The sequence below is a fragment of the Triticum aestivum genome, chromosome 4A, assembly GCF_018294505.1.
Source record: "Triticum aestivum cultivar Chinese Spring chromosome 4A, IWGSC CS RefSeq v2.1, whole genome shotgun sequence".
NCBI lineage: Eukaryota > Viridiplantae > Streptophyta > Magnoliopsida > Poales > Poaceae > Triticum > Triticum aestivum.
This window is the reverse complement of record NC_057803.1, coordinates 167,875,658-167,885,121: the sequence shown is the minus strand read 5'-3', so window position 1 is coordinate 167,885,121 and position 9,464 is coordinate 167,875,658.

Sequence of the window (9,464 nt, the reverse complement as noted above, 5' to 3'; positions counted from 1 at the left end):
TTCTGAAAGTAACCTTATAAACAATCCTCAGCAATCAGAAGATATATTGGAAGCAAAGAGCAAAAATCAAGGGAGCTAAATTTGGTGATGAAAATACAAAATTCTTTCATACAAAGGCATCAATTAATCACAGACATAACAAAATTGCCATGCTCCTGAATGAGGACCAAGTGGAAGTTATTGATCATGAAGGAAAGGATGCAATTCTTTGGGATGCTTTCAAATACAGACTTGGATATTCCAATGGTCATACCATGCACTTCAATTTACAAGATCTGTATGAAAACAGAGTAGACCCACAACTTTTTCAAGACCTAGAGAAACCTTTCACTTAGGAAGAAATTAATGAGGTGGTTAAGAACTTACCCACAAACCAATCTCCAGGGCCTGATGGATTTAATAATGAGTTTCTCAAAGCTTGTTGGGATATTATCAAACTGGATGTTACTAAAATACTTCTTATATCACACTCATTCCAAAAAAGGAAGTTCCAGTGTCTCCTAATGACTTTAGGCCAATATCTTTGCTTAATGGTGTGCTCAAAATCATTACAAAACTACTGGCAAATAGACTACAAAAAGTGATTCTCAAGCTAGTCCACATTAACCAGTATGGATTTCTCAAGAACAGAGTGATACAAGATTGATTTGGGTGGGCCTATGAGTATATCCATCAATGTCATAAATCAAAAGAGGAAATGTTAGTAATCAAACTAGATTTTGAAAAGGCTTTTGACACTATTGAGCACCAAGCTATTATTGACATATTGAGAGGTAAGGGTTTTGGAGAAAAGTGGATAACTTGGATGCACATGCTTTTCACTTCTGCCTCATCTGCTATGATGTTAAATGGTGTACCAGGGAAGAAATTCTATTGTAAAAGAGGGGTCAGACAAGGGTACCCTCTTTCACCTTTAATCTTTCTGCTAGCAGCTGACTTACTTCAATCAATTCTGAATAAAGCCATGAGAAGGGATTTAATCACACCACCACTTCAAGTGAACTCATGCCCTGACTTCCCTATAGTTCAATATGCAGATGATACTCTTGTTATTATGCAAGCAAATGCTAGGTAGCAAGTGTGCCTCAAAGCCCTCCTAAACACATTTGCATCTGCTACTGGCCTAAAGGTAAACTATGGGAAATCAATCATGGTGCCAATAAACATTGCAGAAGACAGGGTTGACATCTTCACAAACACTTTGCAATGTGCCAGGGGACACTTTCCTTTTACTTATCTGGGAGTACCATTGGGGATCTATAAACCTACTGTGGAGCAGTGTTTGCCTATAAAAAATAGAATTGCTAAGAGGATTGTTCGCATTTCTACTTTCATGACTCAGGCAGGGAAGGTGTTGCTAGTTAAATCTGTGCTAGCATCTTTAGCAGTCTACTTTATGTGTTGTCTGGACATTCCTATCACTATAAAAGCACTAGATCATTAAATATTTAAGGCATTGCCTCTGGAGGAGTCCTGACATGGAGGATAGAAGACCAGCACTAGTGGCATGGCACACAGTTTGCAGACCAAAAGACCAGGGTGGCTTGGGAATTCTGGATATCTTCACACACAATAAAACTCTGCTCATGAAGAATCTCCACATTTTTTCAACAGACATGATATTCCTTGGGTGAATTTAATTTGGGAAACTTACTACAGCAATGGGCAACTTACAGGGGATCAAAAAGTGGGGTCCTTCTGGTGGAAATCAAATCTGGCACTCATTGACCAGTTCAAAGCTATAGCAAGGTGCAATGTGGGTGATGGCAAAAGTGCTCTGTTCTAGGATGATATGTGGCATCAATTTGTACTCAAACACAAATTTGATCACCTTTACTCCTTTGTTAGAGATCCTCTCACAAGTGTGCAACAAGTGATCAACACAGAATATCTTCAAGACCTTTTCCATTTGCCTCTCACTACACAGGCATATGAGGAGTTCCTAATAATGGAGGACATGTGCATTTCTTTAAGGCAATCTAAATACTTATATGCACTGGATACCTGGAGTTACATATGGGGAAATGAATTTTATTTATCAATGAAAGCTCTTTCCAACCCAAGCATAAAGTCTTTTTCTGGATGTTACTGGATGACAGAGTAAACACAAGGAATCTTTTAAGAAGGAAAAACTTTGAATTAGAAGCTTACAATTGTGCAGTAAGGGATTGTCAGCAGGAAGAAACTTTGCACCATATCTTTTGGGGATGTCCTTTTGCTATCATATGTTGGGATTTTATTTGCCCCTCCAGAACACCCAATTTGTCTGTTATGGAGGCATACCAAGACCTCAAAGACAAGCTCAACTATCCTTTCTTTATGGAGATCATCATATTAGGATCATGGGCCATCTGGATATCTAGAAACAACAAATTTTTTGAGAATATCACACCATTTTTTCGAGGCTGGAAATTTATTTTCACAGAAGAACTCAAGCTTCTCAAATAAAGGATCAAGAACAAATATGAAGTGCAATTCTCTGCATGGTTGGACACCTTGTTGTAATTTTTTATAGATTTCTCTTTTTTCTTTCTTTAGGTAGCTTTTGCTTTTTCTTTTTTTAGTTTCTTTTCTTTTCTTCTTCTTCTCTCTTTTCTTTGGGCTTATCTCAAGCCCTTATGAGTACTTCTTTGCCTTATTTTTTTAATAAAGTTGCAGTGGGGTGTTTCCCTACTGTTTATAGTAAAAAAAGTGAATAATTCATAGGCATTTCTTAACGCTTATTGATATTACCTATTATTTGGCATTCATCACAAGATAAGTAAAACTTACGGCGTCCTTGAAAAGAGTAGGCCAATAAAATCCAGACTGGAATACCTTGTGAGCAGTTCTGTCTCCCGCATGATGCCCCAGGGGCGGACCCAGAACAAAAATGTCCCGGTGTCCACATGTACACTATACGTAGATGGATAAGGAGCAATAATATATATATAATTAATACACTCAACAATTTTAAAATATTCAACTGTAAGAATTCTTATCAAAATAAACCATTTCACTTGAAAAACTAGTTGATTATGTAAAGTTGAATAATATATAGAGTTTAATAACTCCAAACGATAAAACAAATATGATCAGTGATGTATGCATAAGTCAATAGAAACATGTTACATGATTTGCATTTAGAGATGCATGAATAGAAAAAAGAAATAAATCATATTGATAAATGCATACAATTACGAGGTTAAACTTACTACATTTTATCTTAAATTGTCATTGGGCGCGGTCGACAAATAATCCAAATTGATGTGAACTAGTAGGGAAAATTATGAAATCGTAGCAATCCAATTCCAATTATAATATATTTAATCTTGAAACCCTAGCCATGCAATTTCGACATAAAAAATTAGACAAAACTAAAGATAAGTACACGTACTTGAGCGAGATCGACGACCGTACATATTTCCTTCTATTATTTCTTGTCTGCAATGGGTGAGGGCCACAACAGGCTACCCGCGGCAGGATCTGACTTCCGGAGCACTAGAGCAGGCGGCGGATGCCATCACACCGTATCGCTATGGAGGGGAAAAGGAATAGCCGAACATACACACGTAGGTACCGTACATGATCGATCCAATCGTATCGATTGCTTTTTTATTTAGCGTCTTGGTGGTGGGCCGTGGTGAGTGCCCATTCAGTTTTGGGGGAAGCTATTCCAATGATCCAATCGGCTCATGGGCCATACCTGCCGCCCGGTGTCCAGCTCAAAATTCTACCGGTGTTCCAGTACAATATCTCACCACTATACAAGGTAAGCACAGATTGCAACCGCTGTCCTGTGACACCGGGTAGCATAACGTGCGTCCGCCCCTGTGATGCCCTCCATAAGCTTCGGAGTGACATTTTCGTAGGATTTGTCCTTGTTCATGCTCAGGTACACAACGTCTAATAATACCATCTTCTCCTTCTTTATAAAGATGTGGGTCATCCCAAAAGTAATGTCTTAAATCATAGACAATTTTTTTCTTTTGTTGGTATGTAAAGCTAGGTGGTAAATATTTAGCAACAATGTAATTATCATGGTCAGCATACCAAGGAGTATTATGAGAAACATTTATTGCAGCTAACTGCTCATCAGGAAAACTATCATCAATAGGTAGTGGGTCATCAAGCACATTTTCAAGCCTAGACAAGCTATCAGCTATAGGGTTCTTAGCTCCTTTTCTATCAGTGATATGCAAATCAAATTCTTGTAGCAAGAGAACCCATTGAATAAGTCTAGGTCTAGCATATTTCTTTTCCATAAGATATTTAATAGCAACATGGTCGGTGTGAACAATTACTTTTGAATCAACAATGTAAGATCTAAATTTATCACAAGCAAACACCACTGCTAGGAATTCTTTTTTAGTAGTAGCATAATTTCTTTGAGCATTGTCTTGAGTTTTACTAGCATAATGAATAACATTTAGTTTCTTATCAACTCTTTATCCTAGAACAACACCAACAACATAATCACTAGCATCACACATAATTTCAAAAGGCTAGTTCCAATTAGGTGGTCGAACAATAGGTGCAGAAATTAAGGATTTCTTGAGTATTTCGAAAGCTTCCTAACAATGATCGTCAAAAACAAAAGGAGCATCCTTTTGCAAAAGATTTGTAATAGGCCTAGAAATTTTAGAAAAGTCTTTGATAAATATCCTACAGAAACTAGCATGACCTAAGAAACTACGAATACCTTTGATATCTTTAGGACATGGAATTTTCTCAATTGCATCAACCTTAGCTTTGTCCACTTCAATACCTCTTTCAGAAATTTTATGACCTAAGACAATACCTTCATTAACCATAAAGTGGCACTTCTCCCAATTCAAGACAAGATTTGTTTGTTCACATCTTTGCAAAACTCGATCAAGATTGCTTACATAATCATCAAAAGACTTCCCATAAACGGAGAAGTCATCCATGAAAACCTCAACAATCTTTTCACAAAAGTCAGAGAATATAGCAGTCATGCATCTTTGAAAGGTAGCAGGTGCATTGCATAAACCAAAAGGCATACGTCTATAAGAATAAGTTCCAAAGGGACAAGTGAAAGTGGTCTTTTCTTGATAAGGTTGAGAAACAGGTATTTGTGAAAAACCAGAGTGTCCAACAAGGAAGCAAAAATATGTGTGCTTAAATAATCTTTCTAGCATTTGATCAATAAAAGGTAGAGGGTAATGATCTTTTCTAGTTCCTTCTTTTATTTTTCTAAAATGAATTACCATTCTATAGCCTATAATATTCTTTGTGGAATGAGTTCATTCTTATCATTAGGAACAACAGTGATACCTCCTTTCTTAGGGACACAATGAACAGGACTTACCCATCTACTATTAGCTATAGGATAGATTATACCTTCTTTCAGAAGTTTTAGTATTTCTGTTCTTACCACTTTTTTCATCTTCGGATTTAACCGACATTGGTGATCAACAACGGGTTTAGCATCAGTTTCCATTTTAATCTTGTGTTGACATAGAGTGGGACTAATGCCCTTTAAATCATCAAGAGTATATCCAATAGCAGCTCGGTGCATCCTGGAAACTCTCAATAATCTTTCTTCTTCATGTTCTGAAAGGTTAGCACCAATAATAACAGGATATATCTTCTTTTCATCAAGATAAGCATATTTCAAAGTATCCGGTAATTGTTTTAATTCAAACACAGGGTCACCTTTAGGTGGAGGAGGACCTCCTAGAGTTTCAATAGGCAAATTGTGTTTAAGTGGAGGACGTTGTTCAAAGAAAATCTTATCTATTTCATTTCTTTCATGCATATGTAAATCATTTTCATGGTCTAGCAGATATTGTTCTAGAGCATCAGTAGGAGGCACAACAATAGAAGCAAGATCAATTATTTCATCTTTACTAGGCAATTCTTTTTCATGAAGCTTTCTACTAAACTTGGAAAAATTAACTCATGAGACTCATCACCAAAGCTAACACCGACAGTTTGTTTCTCACAATCTATTTTAGCATTAACGATGTTCAAGAAAGGTCTACCAAAGATAATGGGACAAAAATGATCTTGTGGGGAACCAAGAACAAGAAAATCAATATGGTATTTTATTTTCCCACACAAGACTTCAACATATCTAACAATCCCAAGTGATGTGATGGTGTCTCTATTAGCAAGTTTAATAGTGGCATCTATTTCTTCTATTTCAGCGGGTGCTACGTCATTCATAATTTCTTGATATAAGGTAAAGGGAATAGCACTCATGCTAGCACCTATGTCACATAAACCATGATAACAATGATCTCCTATTTTAATTGAGACAACAGGCATGCCAACAACGGGTCTATGTTTTTCCTCTTTATTAGGTTTGCCAATTCTAGTAGCTTCACTAGAGAAGTAAATAACATGCCCATCTATATTTTCTTCCAGGAGATCCTTAACCATAGCAACACTAGGCTCTACTTTGATTTGTTCATCAGGTTTAGGTGTTCTAATATAAATTTTGTTAACCATAGTTGAAACTTTAGCATGTTCCTTTATCCTAACAGGGAAAGGTGGTTTCTCAATGTAAGCAGTAGGAACAACTGAATCAACATTATAAAATATAGTTTCCTCCTTAGCTAGTTCCGGTTCTTTAATTTCTTCTTTAATAGGTGGGTGATATTTAAACCAGTTCTCTTTAGGGAGATCAACATGAGTAGCAAATGATTCACAAAAGGAGGCTACTATCTCAGAGTGAAGTCCATATTTAGTGCTAAACTTTTGAAAAGCATCGGTATTCATAAAAGATTTAACACAATCATACTTAAGCTTAATACCTGACTCTTTACTTTCGTCTAGTTCCCAACCTTCAAAGTTGCATTTAATTCTTTCCAAAAGATTCCATCGGAATTCACTAGTCTTCTTCATAAAGAACTAGCACAAGAAGTATCGAGCATGGATTGATTATCACGAGAAAGCTGAGCATAAAAAATTTGAATAATAATTTCTCTTGAGAGCTCATGATTAGGACATGAATATAAATTTTACTTAAGACTTCCCCAAGCTAGAGCGATACTTTCTCCTTCACGAGGCCAAAAATTATATATGTAATTCCGATCACGATGAACTAGATGCATATGAATTTTTTTGGTGAAACTCCAAATTCAATTGGTTCCAATTCCAAGATCCAATATCATCGCATAGCCTATACCATGCTAATGATTTTACCTTCAAAGATAAAGGGAAAACCTTCTTCTTAACTTCATCTCCGGGTAAACCTACAAGCTTAAACAATCCACAAATTTGTTCCACATGTTTCAAGTGCATGCCATGATGTTCAATTCCATCTCCTGCATAAGGATTAGCTAGAAGTTGTTCTATCATACCTGAAGGAATTTCATATTCAATATTTTCAGTAGATGCAGTAGCTTGTGGGGTAACTAATTGTGGTTCCGGTCGAGGTGAAGATACCCTGAACAAACCCCTCAAAGGATTGTTTTCCATAGTAACAAGTGACAGTACATTTCAGCACACTATATAAATGTTTCCTTACCAATTTCCACTTACCAAAGGCGCTTCACTCCCCGACAACGGCGCTGGAAAATAGCCTTGATGACCCATAAGTGTAGGGTATCAATTGTAGCTCTTTTTGATAAGAGTGTCGAACCCAACGAGGAGCAGAAGGAAATGACAAGTGGTTTTCAGCAAGCTAATGTCTGCAAGTGCTGAAATTGTAAGTAACAGAGTAGTTTGATCACAAGATATTTTGTAACGAGCAAGTAATGATAATAGTAACAAAACTGTAGCAAGGTAGACCAATCCATTGGATGCAAAGGACATGCCAAAACGGTCTCTGTCGGTGTTCTAGGAACGGGGGTCCCCAAACTTGCCTGCCTGTGGCCCCCGGCGTAGCTCCACCAGCGGCCCTGTACGACCATCTTCACCAGCAAACACTCAAGACCCTCGCGAGGCAGATGACACAAGACCTCCTGGGGTTGGCCTCACCAGGCTGGCTCGCTAGTGGCAGAGAGATCAAGGCAACAGACACCTCGCGAGGTTCCTATGACGCAAGCCATGACGACTGGAGCCAGGCGGGCGCCAGCGCGCGCAGTGTCCTTGTTTCCTCTTTGGTGCTAAAGTGGCAAGCGCAGGTGAGGAGTCTCGAGGCATTAGACAAAGGTTTCCATATCGATGCAACAAGACCAAGACCAGCAGGACAGCAGGACGGAGGTCACCGTGGAGCCCAAGGCGGCATCACCACCAGAGCCTTTGGCAGGCGAAGACTACTTTTGTCAGGATAGCTTGTACTAGTTGTCCCCCTTCAAATTGGCCGTTGTGGGATCCCTTCCCGCCTAATATTTGGGAAGAGGACTGGGTCCTCTATAAATAGGACTAGCCACCACCGTGGTGAATGATCTCATCTTGGACTGGATCCATTCCACCAAGGCAACCACACAGGTTCACCAAGCACAAGAACACCTCTCCACAGGAGGCTGTTCTTCCCTTGTAATTGTTCATCCCCAGCCCAAGAGGCAATCCACCACACCACACTGGAGTAGGGTATTACACCACAACGGTGGCCCAAACCAGTATAAATCTTGTGTCTCTCGTCCTTTGGGTTCGTCGAGCTAGGCCGTGAGATTATACAGAGTGTGCGAGCTAGAGAGGGGGAGAGATCTTTGTGGACACCCCAGTGTTTGAACCTCAAGGGTTTTGCCGGAACCCGAAATCTGACATTTGGCGCACTAGGTAGGGGTGCCCTTAAGCTTTCCTCTTCATCGATCCGAGCTTCACCACTCCACCAAGCTCATGGCCGACGCTCGCCGAGCCCGCGCTGAGCGCCTGGCCGCCCTCGCCACCCGCGTCGCTCAGACAACCCCTGTTGGCGGGCCTCCCCATCATTCTCCGTCACCTGCCGCCAACACCGCCATCGGGCCGGCAGCAAACAAGCAGCAAGCATCTTCACTGCACCCCTCCGTGCGCCGTGACGGCTGCACCACCACCCCGTCGTTGACTCAGTCCGGCTCATCGTCTCACGCTCGCCGTGCACCCACGGACGCGCAGGCTACGCTACTCATGGCACGCGAGCTCATCAGCGCTACGGGGGGCTCCCCTGCACCATCCCTCTCGCTGCCTCGCTCGCCCCGGTTGCGGGCGATGTGGCTTACGGAGCGCCTCCGCCTCCTTCACAACAAGATGGCGCCCTCGCGCCGAGGTGTGCGGCTCATGGAGTGCCTCCGCCTCCTCTGTGTCAAGATGGCGTCCTCGCTCCAAGATGTGCGTTCCTGCGGCGTGATCCACCGCGCCGTGTGCTCGCGCACGAAGAAAGAAGCTGCCAAGAGATTCCCCGTCCGCAAGAAAACGCTCCATCGCTCCCAGCACCGCCACGTCAGGATCGCTTGCTACGGTAGGGCCATGTGTCACTTGCTGTGGTGGTGCAGGGACACCAAGACCAAGATCCGCCTCCACGACGGGCCCCGGTGGCCACGGCAGGCTGCCGCGCCTTTACTCCCGAGCTGTGCAACATCGTCTGGCCAGGC